Raw genomic sequence first — 16,278 nt, forward strand, 5'->3', positions numbered from 1 at the left:
TGAAATTTGGCACAAAGGATCGCATTAGGGAGGGGCATATTTGGACGTAATTTTTTTGGAAAAGTGGGTGGCCCCGCACCCTACTAACTTTTTTGTGCATATCTCGAAAACTACTATAGCTATGTCAACCAAACTGTATAGTGTCGTTTTTTTAGGCATTTCCATATACAGTTCCAAAATGGAAGAAATCGGATAATAACCACGCCCATCTCCCATACAAAGGTTATGTTGACAATCACTAAAGGTGCGTTAACCGACTAAAAAAAAACGTCAGAAACACTCAATTTTACGGAAAAAATGTCAGAAGGAAGCTGCAGCCATATCTCAGGAAGTACTCGACCGATTTCAATAAAATTCGGTATGTAATATTTTCTTAACACCTGACCATGTAGCAAATATGGGTGAAATCGATTCACAACCACGCCTGAAATCTCGATTATCACTTTATCATGCGAGAGTATAAAATGTTCGGTGAAACCCGAACTTAGCCCTTCCTTACTTGTTTATTAATGGTTTCATGTTTCATCAACGGTCTCGATACGTCCCAGTAATCGTTTCGAATTGCGATAAAACAAAGTTAACCGAAGTGAGCAAAAACAGCCACTTCGTGTCTAGATGTCGAAACGAAACTACAACATCCGCTCTACTGAAATTTAACGACAAATACATACTACACGAGAGCAGTTACCACCTTCATAAAGTAATTATACCCCAAAAAGCAATAAAGATATCACATTAGAACCCGTTTACAGCGTCTATGTATTGTACAGAAAATCTTTACTGATTAAAATCGAATAATGTTTACTTTTTTATAAAATTCACCTAAAATATTCAGTAAATATATATGATATTACCACCCATTGATTTACCACCCACCTAAAAGCCAAACGCACAATGATCATTAAAATCAAGCAATTGGTCAAACGCTGTGTATTGTTGACGGGCCGCGAAGCATCAACAAAATGGCTCAGCAATTTCATCACGGCATTAACGCAAAAAAGGCGTGGCACATGGCGACAACAAACGACAACGGTGACGACGACGAAACTATGATGACATTTGTGTTGCTGGCACAGCGATACAAGTAACCACTTACGCAGTGACGGCAATATGCGGGTGCTGCCACCCGAACGGATGTATTGTAGATACGCATACATATACATATTATGTATGTGGAGTAATGGTGGTCTGAAGATAGAATCGGCTATGTAAAACCGTTGGGGTAACAACAAGAAAGTCCTACAACTTCAGGCAATCAATTGTGCGTACTCCACCACGCAGCTATCAACCGTATGCCACATATTTGACGTTGGCAGTGTTTGCTTACGTTGCCTGCAAATTCCCACTACCACTTGCGTAAGGTACTTGCTGTCGAGGTGATTATTGTTAGTTGTTGTTTTGGTTTCTCTTGTTTTGATTGTTGTACTGCTGTCAAGTTTTATTGCGCTGTCAGCGAAGCAACGCAACAACATCACTTTAACGGCTGCGTACTCACTTCTATTATATAGATTCAAACTTATGCACATACGAAAGAGAATACAAGGGAGTACCAACATCATAAAAAGAGCTTATCCATTTTTTACAACGAACCGAAGAAGGGATTGTCACTAGGACACACATTTGATATGCTAATTTACAGAGGTAATAAAAATGTCACGAGAATTTACTTTTTGACAATTTGCGAAAATATTACTTCTCAAATGAAATTGGTTACATTTAAGCATAGGAAAGAGTGTTTTGGGTTAGACATTTTAATGAAGTATGATTAGTAAGATATGGTAAGTCGACTCATGTTGATTTTTATATCTATATACATATGTAGCTTCTGTAATATAAACCTCAAAACTACATTTTTTTTACAAAACAAGAAAAATTTTAACTACTGCACAAAGCAATAATACCTCTTATAGCATTTCAGGTAGCCGCAATATGTATAATTAAAATCTAAAATCCTATTAGGCGAACGGTTTGTTTTGGCAAATATATAATACTACTAGTTGCCTTGCCAAATGAAATGTAATTATTTATAATTATAGTTCAAAAAAATAAATAAATAAATAAAAATAATACATACAGCTTCTTGGGGAGAAAATGATATGAGCAAAATTTTGAGATCGATATCTCAAAAACTGAGGGATTAGTGTCGGTATAAACTGGCAAGAAGATGGACAAGGCTAAATCGACTCAGATTATCACGCTGGTCATTTGTATAACAACACACAAAATCAAGTTAAGAAGCCAAATAAAATAGTAAGATATTGTTCATAAATATAAAACTCTTAATGAGTTTATGTCATCCCCTCAAATACACTTGTTTCAACGTTTTTTCCAATATTCAAGATTGTCGGCCCCTTTTTCAGAATAGCTTCAAGCAAATGGCGCATAACATTCAAATAGCTTTCCTTTTTGGCAGTTTGGCTGATCCGAAGGTGTTTGGAGTGCACCACACCAGGTTAACCGAAAAAGGCTCACCTTTGCCACGATATTCAGCTGAACCGCCAGTAATAATGGGTTTCATGGCATCCTGGTAGTCAGAAAACATTATTTCACAGATGTTAACGCGACGCTGTTTTTGTAGAAAGTTAGTGGCCCAAATAATATTTCAAAACGGTTTTCACTGATCCTTTGGACATCCACCGATACCAATAATATTCTCAAGCACCAATTTCTTCATTTCATTAACGTGTTAATCATCAGGCGATGTTGAAGGCCGTTCTTTGCGTGGTTCGTCGTCAACGCGGTCTCGACCCATTTTTAATAATTTGTACCAATCAAAAACACTTACTCGCGACAAAACATTTTCATCGAAGGCCTCTTCCAACATTTTGAACATTTCGGCACAAGAATTTTATTCCGCACTCAAAATTTAATGGAACTTCTTTGTTCTCTCTTACTATTCTTTGCACGCGGTATTATTGTGCGATAATTGATGTAGAAGATGTATGTATTATATATACAGATGTAGACTCCTAAGGCTGACGATGTCAGTATGAAAGATTATCAAGGGCTCTTCCCTTACCTGGTAACAAAAAATCAACTACTATTAGAATTATTCGGTACATATTTTATACGGAGTTGACACAGACGCTTCAGATCCTGAAAAAACTAAGTTCTTTAGTATTTGGACTGATCATCACAAGATAGTTAGTTTTTCGGAATGTCCGAAAAATAATTCACTAATTTATATAAAATAGCACTCAAGTGCTTTCAAATCGTCATCAGGTCCATCCGAACGTATATTTTCGAAAGCTAGACAAACAGTGAGCATAAAAATGCAAAGAGAATGTGGATATGTTTATACCCCGAATAGCGTATGTACTTAATAAGTTTGTCACGAAGCTTGTAACACCCATCAGAAAATACCGAAACCTCTATAAAATATATATATAGGTAAATGATCTACATGATCTGAGCGGTGTCAATTTCGCCATGCTCGTCTGTGTGTCTATATATCACGTCCTTTTCTCCCTAAGAAAATTCCCATATATCGGAACCGCCCATATTGGACCACAATAGCATTTAGGATCCATACCAACTAATCTAGTCTTTGCAGGCACAACCTTTTGGTTTGATGAGAAATAAACGCGAAAATTGACATGGATTATTGTACAACGGATACAATTCCCGAAGAAATTGTTCAGATCAGACCACTGTACCATAAAACTGTAGTTTAAACTAACCGATCAAAATCAATTTAAAGTTTTCTTAAGCATTTTATGCTATACGAAATGCACCTGTTAAGGGTATTTTAAATCGCTTCAATGTTTCAGTAAGTGAGTAAAAGTGAGGGTTTCGATGCATCGATGTTTTTATTCGGTACATCATATTGATGTTTTCTTTTAACCCTTTAGATTTAAAGATAACACTATTTTACATCACTGGAAAGATACCAATACTTTAGAATTATGCATTTTAAAAATTATTTTTTAACTGAAATCATTTATTTCACTCAAAATTAATTAAGTCCTCTCAAAAAAATGGGTTATACAAATAGAATCGTACCTGAGTACATATATTATTCTACAAGGTCAGCCCATACTATATGTACCGCTTATAAAATTAGTAACAATTGAAAATTGCATAATAAATAAATGTCATTAAAAATGTTGTACCATAAATTATGTAAATTTAGTAATTTAGCCTTACAAATGTAGTTATTAATTTACACAAAAAATTTCAGTAAAAGACCAATACAAGATATAAATTGGGTACAAGTTATATAAGTATGCCTAAAAAATTAGCTTGCCAACAAAATGCGGAACGTAACGAACGGTCACTCAACGCCTTGATGAACATAAAAACATCAAATAGTTAAATTATAGTATTGCATAGTATCTGTAGACAAATGCTAATTTTGTTAAGTAATAGATAAATATAGTAAGTAGTGTGTATGTCAAATTAGCACATAAGTTATTACTGTTTATTTTAAACCGCATACGTTAACACCCAAAGACAGTTTAGAAAAACACCTATTTATTATATGTATAAGTCCGTTGTCAAAATCATTACGACTGTCATTTTGATGGTTTGCTAATAACACTTTAAATAACAAAAGGTTCCAAACGCGAGACACAACTTTGTGCGAGAGTTTAAATATAGTCCCAGTATATATGAAAAATGACTTCACAGCTGGACATTCGACCACGCCACGCCGCATGGCTATGATTTAAATCAACGCCTCCTCCTGACGTGTTGAAAGATTGACAATATTAATTGCCGGTTGCTAATTTAATAAAGCAAATTTTTTAATACCGAACTTCTATTTATGGTTTCAAAACCAGTTCGGTTTCAACGTGACTCTTAATTACATATGATGTCGCTTAGAAATATCATTGTTGGGGCGATTTTTAACATCTATATAAATATATTTAAATTAGAGAAAAACATACATATATTTAAATGGATTACTTTTTTTAGAAGAGCGTTTGTCTTTCCTATATTATTATATTATACTTTGACAAACTACTATCCAAATCCCACATCAAGATGCACAAATTATTGGTTGATGTGCTTTGTTTGAAGGCTTTTCCATCCGAATTACGATCCCACATTCATGGAGATCATTATAACTACCGAAGAGACATGGGTATAAGAGTTTTGCATGCAAACAAATCAGCAATCATCGGAATATGGGGGGAAAACGAGCCGAAACAAAACAAACCACGCCAAAGCCGTTCAAAAATCAAAGTGATGCTCATTGTTTTTTTCGATATTCGTCGTTTGGTGCATCATGTATTTGTCCCAGAGACGATAAAACATCATCACATCGAGCCAAAATTTTGACCGAAATTAAAACCAAAAACCTAATGAATGCCATCGATCAACCACCGTATTCACCAAATTTGCTTTCATGTGATTTTTTCTTGTTCCCCAAGTTGAAATTTCCGCTCCCTGTAACCCGTTTTCAGTCGATCGAAGAGATATAACAATATTGGCTGAAGTAGATGAAAGCTTATGAAAAGTGTTTCGAGGATTAAAAAAAATCCTTGGCATAAGGGTACTACATCTGGTGGGGATTACTTTGAAGGCGAAGAATTAATATTGATGATTATTGAAAATTAATTGAGTCTATGAATTTTAATATCAATTATGTAATAGATACTAAATATGCGTGTAATTCATTCATAAATTTGAAAAGTAGCGAATATTTAATAAGATAATTTCTCTAGCTTTACAGTAGAACCGATATAATTTTCAGGTGCAACTTCGCATTCTCTTCTAATTTATACTCTTAGATGCAGTATAAGTTCTCAATTCCCTTTAAGGGTAACACTTAATTGATGAATCTTATTCAGAGATATAAAGGATCATCAGGAATCATAAGGGTTTCTATAACCAGAAGCTGATCATTAAAATTTCCCTACATTGTTTGATGTGTTTAAAACTTATTTTTACTTTTCCAAAAAAAACTTTTTTTCTTATGGCGAATTTCATCAATTACACACCATGTTTACTCATTATTGCAGTTAGGTGCAACAGCAGCCTTTACAACGCTCCGCTCCACATGCACTTGTCGGCGGAACCTTTGCGTATTCATTTATCACTTTTGCCTTCAGTTCTGAGCATCTTTCGGCAATCGACCGACAATTGCACTCTTTTTTGCACTTATGTGTTTGCATGTACTCTTAAATGTGTGCAATTTGACAAATTGTACATTTTGTTGGACAGTAATTTGCCTGTTACAACTGGTGTGTGCACAAACATTAATACCATTATGTTGCACTGCTGGAATTCACAATTATTGCCAACAAAAAGTAGCCAATTTCAGCCTACCCGCCGGCCGACTAACTGACTGACCAGACAACTCCTGTTTCCTTTTCTAATGAAATTAATTGAAGCAGCAAACAAAAGGCGTCTCTAATTCGGAAATTCGAATCGATCTGCCTTGTCACATTATATTCGTTTGTATTACTATGCTCAGTTTGACACCGGTGCTCTAGTTTAGTACACATGTAGCTACTTGTATTCCTTTCGCTCAATCCATTAGTGTAAACTCATGTGAGTCTAACAGTATTTTATTCACAATTAACTAGTCAGAATCAGCATTGCCTCTTAAATGTACTATGAAACTGAATTGTATGCATATTTCATATGTTCAGATTGCGAACGCTTTCTCACGCTCTTTACCGAAAATATGCGAAATATTATGAGAAAGCTTTTAGGGTTTAATAAAAATTAAGCGTGGAGATATCTAAACCTAAAGTCTACTAAATGTTCAGTTTCTCTCTTTGTGTTTCAAAAGTAGTTCCCCTGCCTCAGAAATAATGATGCCGCCAAATTCACAGAAATCGATACAATGTACCAGTGGAAGTGAAAAGGAGGGTGAAACAACTGCGCCAAAGTTATTTTCTCAAAATTAATTTAGCGATTTACTACGTGATTTGAAATCCGCATGTCTGTCAATGATATGTCTGTGTGTCAAAAATAGGTTGAATCGGGTCACTACTTCTCTTAGCCAAATATACCTTATATAAAGATTTTCGAACTTTCGGGTGACTTTATACTGCATACATCATCAACATGTGAGTTAAAATGAGTGAGAGGGTTTTGCTCATATAATGGATGCGCCTATAATGTATAAAAAAAACTAGGCGAAAACTTAACCTATCCCCCATTGGTATGGAAAGGTTGAAAGATGGGCTATTAGTAGGTCTTTAAGTACTGCAAGTCACGAAAACTACAGACTTTATCAATCTTATGACGGTTCCTGAAAGTAAAGCTTGGAAAAGTTACATGTTGATAGTCAAAATTTTCCTAGGGAACTATAAAGCACCAAATTATAAAGAAATTTTCACTGACAAAATTTGAAATTCTAAAATCAAATATGATTATCAATTTAGGAAATTATAATGAAAAAGCGGTTCCACTGAGATCTTAAAATGAGATGTCACAAAACATAATAATAGTTGGGCTGAGGTAGCAGAGGAATAGTGGATTTGTTCAGTATATTGATTTGAGCTTTGAGTAATGAAACACTGTTAAATGCAGAAATTGGCTAAAGAATCCGGAATATATAGTTCGATCTTGCAGAAGCTGGTGAGATTCCAGCAAAAATTTGTATATTTTTTTGTGAAAAAGAACATCTTTTCAAAAATACAGCATTTGACATATTAGTTAAGTTTGGGAAGTGGCACTAGGGTTGACAAGGCTACCTTTTCTAAACTTCCTTCAAGCCGTCAGTGTTGGCCCAACCAACTTAGCCTTGAGTGTCCTGTCATGTTCGAGTAGAAAATTTGGCTTCAATAAGCGTGGCCAGAGTCACTATCCAAACTAATCTTCATACAGACATTTCCATTAGGAGCGGATAGCAAAGTTCTGAAGAGTGAAACAAATAATGCATTATGTTAAAAGCTTTGTGTTGGGATTAATGGAGAATCAGTATCACCTATTAAGAGATTTTCTGCTGTAGTTTAGAACTAACGCAATTTTTGCAGTAAAAAAGCACATACTGATCTAAAGATGCCCTTACTATCTATGCATGTATGTTTATATACAAATATTTAGTTAAAGAAACATGTATACATATATTGCGTACTGTACTCAGTACATGCTCTAGGCAGACTCTAGTCAAAGATACGTATAAACGTTGCCTTTTTTGACACCTGTTTTCTTTAATCGTCTACATCCTTACGTCCGCCTCATATCTGTCATGCCTACAGTAGAGTTCATTCATCATTCAGTATACAACGAACGACTAGAAACACAAAATATCTAAAGAAATACTTGGCTTCACCTTTTTCCAATTCATTAGCAGTTGTCGGCGATTTTTCTTTGCTCTACTCTGCTCTACTTTACCTGATATTCAGCACAATTTTTTATTCTTTGAACATTTCCAGGCCTTTCATTTTTATTTTACATCGCTAACCTATAATTAGATGTCTGTAAGTTTGAACATTGATCAAAAGTATTAAATTATTCATAAAATGTATTTATTTTTTTTTTCAATCGTTAAAAGAAAGGCACATGTACTACTTGTGAGTGTATTTACATACTTGTATATGTATGTATCTAGTAAGAGTTACACAATACCGCTTACGCCTTGGCAGATGTTTGAACCAACTTCTGCTCTAATTTTTGGAGTGTGTCATAAATTGAAAACTATAAATATTGAAATGAAACTGAAATTTCGACTAACAGCGATGTATACATATACATCATTTGTATCAGAGACTTTATATATTCATTTAATCTTTTTTTCTTACTAAAACAGCGAATTGTCAAAATTAGCCCTTTTACGAGTGGCCTAACTCCTCAAGTGGTATTTTCCCTTTAGAGATTTTGAATTCCGGTAATTTCACTACATCGATACTTTGAAAGATATGTGGCATTTTGAGGACAAAGAGGATTAGAATACTTTCAGTGCAAAAAATAGAAGAAGACGAATATTTGAAGGAATAATGAATTATATACATATGTATGCATGAATATTTTCCAGTCTGCTAAAGCATAGCAGGCAACATAAAGGTTCACTTTAAACAACATTTATTTCATCTTTTTTTGCTTATTGAAACATTTGGAGTTGGTATTAATTAAATTCGAACGATACTTTACAATATAGGTTCCTAACATGTCTACGTAAAATTGTTCAATAAAATTTTTAATTTTGGTATTTGAACAAAACAAACCACGGTCTGAGCCATAAATGGTACCACCAGCATTAAATCCATATGATTAGTGTTAGTAGCATTTGAAGCCAATCTGGTCAAGTGTGTTCATAATAAGATAAATTTTGTAATTTATTACAAACCAATTTTTAAGCATATGTAAAATGTGTTGATTGTACTCAGATCAAGCTGTCATAATATTTTCTTAATAGTGCATCCCATCCATACACTGTGCGAACGCACGTGTTATCGGAACCTCAATATTTGAAGCTTATTCAACAGCACTATTCCAAGAAAAAATTTCATGAAATGAAATGAGATTAGAAATGGAGTCAACGAAGGAGATGGTGTCTCGTTTGCTGCACATTCTTCAATTGCGTCTGAAGAAGTCGATGTTTCTCATGCAGACTTCATTGAGTTTAAGTGCATTAGAATTTGCGCTAATAGTGGCCTTATTTACTTAACTTAATCATATATACCGCCTCAATCGGACTGCATATACGAGGTGTGTTTTTAAAAAGTATCGCGAATTTTGTGTGTTATCAAAAATTATTTATTTATTCTTGAATATCTATTTTGTCCCCTTCAAAGTAATCCCCACGAGATATTATACACTTGTGCCAGCGATTTTTCCAATCTTCGAAGCACTTCAAAAATCAAGGTAGCTTCTCCGTATGCCACAGTCAACATTCGGAATGCATCCGCGCACTTAATTTCGTTTTTCGCACAAAATTTGATACAGGTCCTTTGCTCCATTTTTTGAATAGGTAAAAGTCGAAGACGATCCAAAACACGTGCAAGCAAAGCAGCTGTCAACAATTAAATGAACATTGAAAATGGCCGAGCTTGTCGGCATAAATGAGAGACATGTGTACCTACATAACGCCACAAAAAATTCTAAATTCGAATATACGTAAATCGCGAAAATTCAAAATTCGCGATACTTTTTGAACACACCTCATATGCTGCATTCTACTTTAATAGATAATGCTCTCTCCATGGCTAATAATACTGATAGCATGATTGTTTTGGGAGATTTCAATTGATCGCTTTAACGAGTTCTTAGATGAAATGTCACAGTTAGTTCTTAACCAAATTAATTTTATTTCAAACAAGTTTGGTAAGTTCTTAGACATGGTTTACGTTCATAACACTTCAATATTCTCTGTTGTCCGATGTGATCCTTTGTTTCTGCCAGAGGGCTCATCTCATCCTGCTTTGGAAATTAATATCGAAACCCTAGCCAACTTCGCTCATAATAATACACAAGGCCTTAGTTTTCGGTTCAACTTTGCGACAGCTAATTTTAAGAAAATTAATTGCGAACTTTTTGAAGTAACTTGACCAGATTACAGTGGCAATATTGAATTTAGTGTTTCCCATTTTAATGAAACTATTTCAGATTTATGTTCCGAAACGTGTTGTTGCCCAAAGAATAAGTTCTAATTTGTGGTTTTCGAGAGAGTTATGTAAATAAAAAAAGGAAACATCACGTGCTTAAAAAACTGGTTTAGTTGTTGACTATTCAAAATACTATTGTAAATTGCATCGACAATTTGCTGAACTTAATAAAATATGTTAAAAAATCTCATCATAAAAGGTTTAATTGAAGAAATCCAATATTTTTGCATTAAATAGAAATGTATATTTAATTGAAATATGTAGCGTTTTCATCGATAACTCGTTGCAATTTTGAGGATGAATTCATAATGCTACTCTCATAGAAACCATCCTCAGCAAAAATTTAGATTTTCGATTTTTTTCACCAACAAAATCTTCGCCGCAATACTAAATATTGTGTACTCTCTTTTCGTTGGTGTTCAACTTTGATACGTGCTCAAACAATAATAAAATTTTCTGAAAAGTTTTTTAGTATGAAATCTTCTTTCTTTAATGACAAAACTTTGGCCATTTATTGAGGTTCCTTAGTATCGAACTATTAATTTCTCATGGTGTCGATTTGAATTCAGTATTCTAAGAGTCTTAGACTTACGAATTTTCAGACTAAGTGTAAACTTATTCAAAACTACGCCTTTCACAATTTATATTTGAAACTGTTTCTTGTTCGGTTCATGGAATCTTTTATTGAGAATTTTTCACTTGTTCAAAATTTCCAAATATAGAGGTTGAAGTTTTTCCCATAACATACATACGCACATATTGCCTGTATAACATTACTCAAAATGTTCTGTGCATACGCGGTCGTATCACACCCACTTTTGAGAAATCATTTTAACTTAAATCCAACTTTAAAAGAATATAACGATTCCCACAGAATATTCAAGTAAAAAATCATTTTTCTTTTTTTTTTTTCGAAATCAACTCAACAAAAAATAGGCAGCCAACTTGCAACAGTAACGTCAACAATTAAAAGGAAACCCACAAAATAGAAATTAATTCACGAAAACATTTTGGCCCTTATTGCGAGCATTTCTACATATTAACGCACGTAGATTTATGTATGTTGTGATACAACACTTTATCCTTTCGTTCCTCTTTTTAATCATCCTTAACGATGTGTACTTTTTCAACATCACAATAAGAACAAAATTTGTGTGTTATGATTGTGTGAAGGCTTGAGTTTTGTGTTGCGAAGACTAAAAATTTGCTCTTTAATGTCTGCATCTCCCATCATCAACCAACAACCATCAACCAGCAGGCATCACCTTCATATTTGACCAACAACAATATTGTAGCCAATAGCGAGCAAACGAATATCAACAAAAAAATAAGCAACCTTCAAAGCCGACGTCCTCACCCAGGTTCCGCTAGAGAAATGCACAAGTATTTCCATACGCGCATGTAGGAGGAACCAGTGTTATAATGCCCGACGCTTCGCTTTCGTTACAGTTTCTCTACAAGCGTACGATTCGGAATTGTGCCCTACTCTTGGCTGCCTAGTGGCGTCCGATGTGTTGTCTTGGTCGCCACGGTTGTCCGCTTTGCGCTTTGTTCTTTGCCGCATTTTTGATTTGAAATCATGTTACTGTTACATTTCTCCCTTTGTGATGTTGTTGTGCTGCTATACGGTATAAATGCGTCGCGGCTTGGCTTTTATTTTCTCCGCACTTCGGTTAATTATGCGAAATCGGTGAGTGGCGCCACTGCGCTAGACTTTTGTTCTTTTCACTAATTTTTAATCGATTTCGTTTGGGTCATTTTATTGACCTAAAAATCAATTATTTTTCTATGACATACAATAGTTTAAAGTAAAATTAATTTCTCCTAAACAAAAATTTGTTCCACACGTAACAGGTTACACTTCACTGCTGCTGCATACGAAGTCCACTCTCATCTAGTGCTGATCATCATAAGCATACAGCATATTTTCACAGCACAGCACTCTTTCAAAAATATTTATTTTGTATTTTTTCCTTCTTTTTCCGCCTTTTTCCTTTTTATTGCTTAATGAAGCATTTTTCTGTAGAAACTTTTCAAAAACATTTCGCTGTTGTGGCAACCTGTAATTAGTTGCCTTCACAAAGAGCTTTAAAAACGTTTTACTTTTGCCATAACTATTGCTTTTGATGTTCTTGTTGTAGTTGGAAGGTGCTTAACCTAGTTGCAGTTTGACGTTTTTTTTTTCTTTCATAACTTGCCATTCAATGATCTTTGAGCATTGAGCACGGCTGATCCTGTGCAGCTTCGCTTCACACTCGCTGTCGCTGAATGCAAAGGTAAGATGCTTATATGGCCGTTGGCCGCTAGCCAGTATCAAAGTCTTTGGCAAATATTTTATTCTTTACATACATTTCATGCATCTCTTTAGCTTTTCTTTTGTTTTAAATGCCATGTAGTTGCTAAGCACGCCATGTTGTTTCTTATTGTTCGGTTACTCCGCCGTTTCTTGTGGGCGCAACCCGCCAAAGTCTAGACGTGATTATATCACGATTTCTATCGCCATTTTTAAGACAGTTGCATGAACAAGTACATGTCTCAAATATTTTCAGGTTTATTTTACTTTGTCAATAAGATGGACAAAAATCAAATTTTCATAAATATTGAGGATTAAATATAATATATTTCACTAGAATGTAGTTAATCATAATCATATTATTATTATAGTTAACAAGTGAGGAACGGTTAAGTTTGCTTGCAACTGAATATTTTATACTCTTGAGACTTGCTCTCTCGTTTTCATAGAGATAACTCGCATGTTGGCCAAAATAAGCGGTATAAAGTCACCTGGAAGTTCGGAAAGTGATAGATGATAGGTATATGTGAGCTAAAGGAAGTATTGACACGACTTAACCCATTTTAGACACACAGATATACCATTCTCACGAAAAGATTATCCCTGATTTTAAATTAGATATCTCACACCATGACTGATATTTATCGTGAAAAGTAAACTATTTTGGACAATTTTTGGGTCATAAAATGATGATAATTACCGGGCGAAATTTGTATTACAACATTTACCCAAAACGTATCCTTGGGTCTCTCCAGTAACAGTAGTAAATATTCGGGTCCATTTCTATAACCTAGAACTGATTGTCATCAGAATGAAGTAATCGGAAATGTTTATATACTTATAACTATATTTAAATCTACCTCAGCATCGGGTATGGGAATTATATAATTAATATATGAAACTGGTAAATTAATGAAACTTTATTAAAATACAAAGTGTTAACTGATTAATAATTAATTCAAATTAAAATACAATGAATTATATATATTTTTTCAATACATAATGTATAAATAAATGTTAGCAGCTAAAATTAATTAAAAAAAGGGGAATTATCTAAGTGGTGTTTGTTAATTGCTGGATAAGCAAAATATGAAGTAACACTTTAAGGAGAACATTGGGCATATTTACTGAGTTAAGTATGGCATGTTTTGATCAGATTTTGTTTTGGAACTGTAAGAATGACGAATTTTACAAATATTAGATGGCTGCCCCGTAGGAAAAACAGTCTTCCTAGGTTGTACTAGCTGACTGTCATCAAAAGCATAGAAACGTAATGCTTTATAATGCCAGATGGAGCTACAGTTTAAAAGAGAATTGATATCTAATTTTGACACTTTTAAATAAGAAGGTACTAGATATCTAAGACGAGTTCTAGATAAGAGCGGACAGAAGCAGAGGTGGTATTCCAATGTCTCACTCCCGCTTTCTTCCCTGCGAGTGCGAGTATTTGTTGCCAGCAAGCTTTGACTGGGCGAACTGCAGTCATGCAGTGACCATGTTTGTATAAGACATGCGTGTTTTCCTTCGATGCTCTTGCACATGATGTAGTCGATCGTACATATCCTTAAAGCATTTCATCACACCTCATCCATCTATTAACGCATTAGGAAATTTCCTGTATTATTTCAGAAGCCAGACGCATGACAGTTTTTTCAATTCCATCAACAATTGCGTTTCGCGAAATTACGTTGTGATCTTGAACGCAGTATAAATGCAATGTCCGAAGGATTCTATAGAAAATTTTGTTGCAGAGCTTTCTACTGCAATGTGAATTGATGGCAGGTTGAGTAACCTATCTTAGCGCTCCCGTTATGCAGAGTACGCTGCATTCGCTCCAACGGTTTTCTGTATGAGATTTTGCCGGCAGCGGTCCATCACACCTATGCCCGATAAAGCAAGATTGTCTTGACCGATGTGCAATACGATGTGCAATGAGGCCATAGGCTGATGCATCTTCTCTTTTGCGTAGAGCACTCCACCAGCTTTTTTCACCCTCTTTTCTACAACGAGCATACCAGTTTGCTGTCCAAACTTATGGATATTTAGTATGAGTCTCGAGGGTTTCCATGCCGGATTCATATACCTCTTTGTAAAGAGTACTATGACCGTCTTATCGGCATATACCTCTAGGTTAGTCGATGTATGATACTAAGGTGGCGCCATCGCGTTACCAATTCTGTCTAGGAATATTCCCGCCACAAAGGATGGGCCTGACCACCTGAGCAATGTGACTGCGTTCCATTCCGCATTAAGCATCCTGCAACTGCAGCATTTGTTCAAGTTAAAATGGCAATATCTATCCAGGTCCAGGCTGTGGTTGAACTTAATCAAGTTTTTAAACGCAAAGGTTGATTATGATTTTCGAGCAACTTCAAATCAAAACCCATATCCTTTCGATATTTCTTAGTTGTTCTCTTGTAAAAAAAAAGAGGAAAACCACATAGAGGAAAATCACATAGACTTAGTTCGAAGAAGATCGTGTTATGGAACAATATGATGCATTTTCTTTGTACTATGAAATAACTATTAGTTTTAGGTCAAAATAATATATTCATGTTTTAGCAACATTTTTAATTTTTGTGTACAGGGTACACGCTTTATATAAATATCTACATATTGTCAACTGATAATAATCAGTCAAACAAAGACTGATGTGACGTACGTACCTACGTAAGTAGGTCTCGCGACATTAACAATTCCATTCAATCGTTGACAAATTGATTGTCACCTTTTAACAAAATATGTTCTTTGTCGGAATGTTTGTTTACTACCGCTTTTATTTGTTGTTGTAAAAGAGAAAACGACTTGTCGATGTCATCAGCTACTCGTGCTCAGTAGTGGAACGAGTAGCTGAGCTCATTTTAATAAAATTAAGTATAGCGGACGACAGGTGAGGTTAAAAGTAAAGAAACCGAAAAATTGGAAAGAAAAAAAGGTAGGAAGAAGGATAAAACGAATGGATATACAAACATACAAACATATACACGTCCTGCGTCAAGTAAAATATCATACATTTACATCTCCACTACTTGATTAAAGTGTTTGTCAGTTAATAAAAAGGAACAATTCCACAGCGCGTGTCTAACTACAAACTCAATTCATTTAACAAGGAAAGTAACTAAAGGAGAAGAAAGGCATAATAAAATCAGTTAATTATGATTACATTTTGTGCGTGAACGTGTACGAGTTGACCAAAAATCAACCAAACCAAAAGTTACACACACCTATATATGTATGTAAGCATGTGTTTAGGACACGCGTGTATCCTTTGTTTCTCATTTTCCAAAAATACAATATGTGGTTAAATATTGCGGGGTCCGCAAAAGCCCAGACCGAACAGTAGTAACACGTAAACTGTAGATTAGCAACTCCAACCTTCCTGACAAGTCCATTCCACTTATGAATACATAAATATATACTACATATATATTTCAATTATCGAATGAAGACCATATGGCCAAGGGTGAAAGCACAATGCGC

This window comes from Bactrocera latifrons, unplaced genomic scaffold (assembly GCF_001853355.1).
Source record: "Bactrocera latifrons isolate USDA-ARS-PBARC rearing strain unplaced genomic scaffold, ASM185335v1 scaffold_0, whole genome shotgun sequence".
Lineage (NCBI taxonomy): Eukaryota > Metazoa > Arthropoda > Insecta > Diptera > Tephritidae > Bactrocera > Bactrocera latifrons.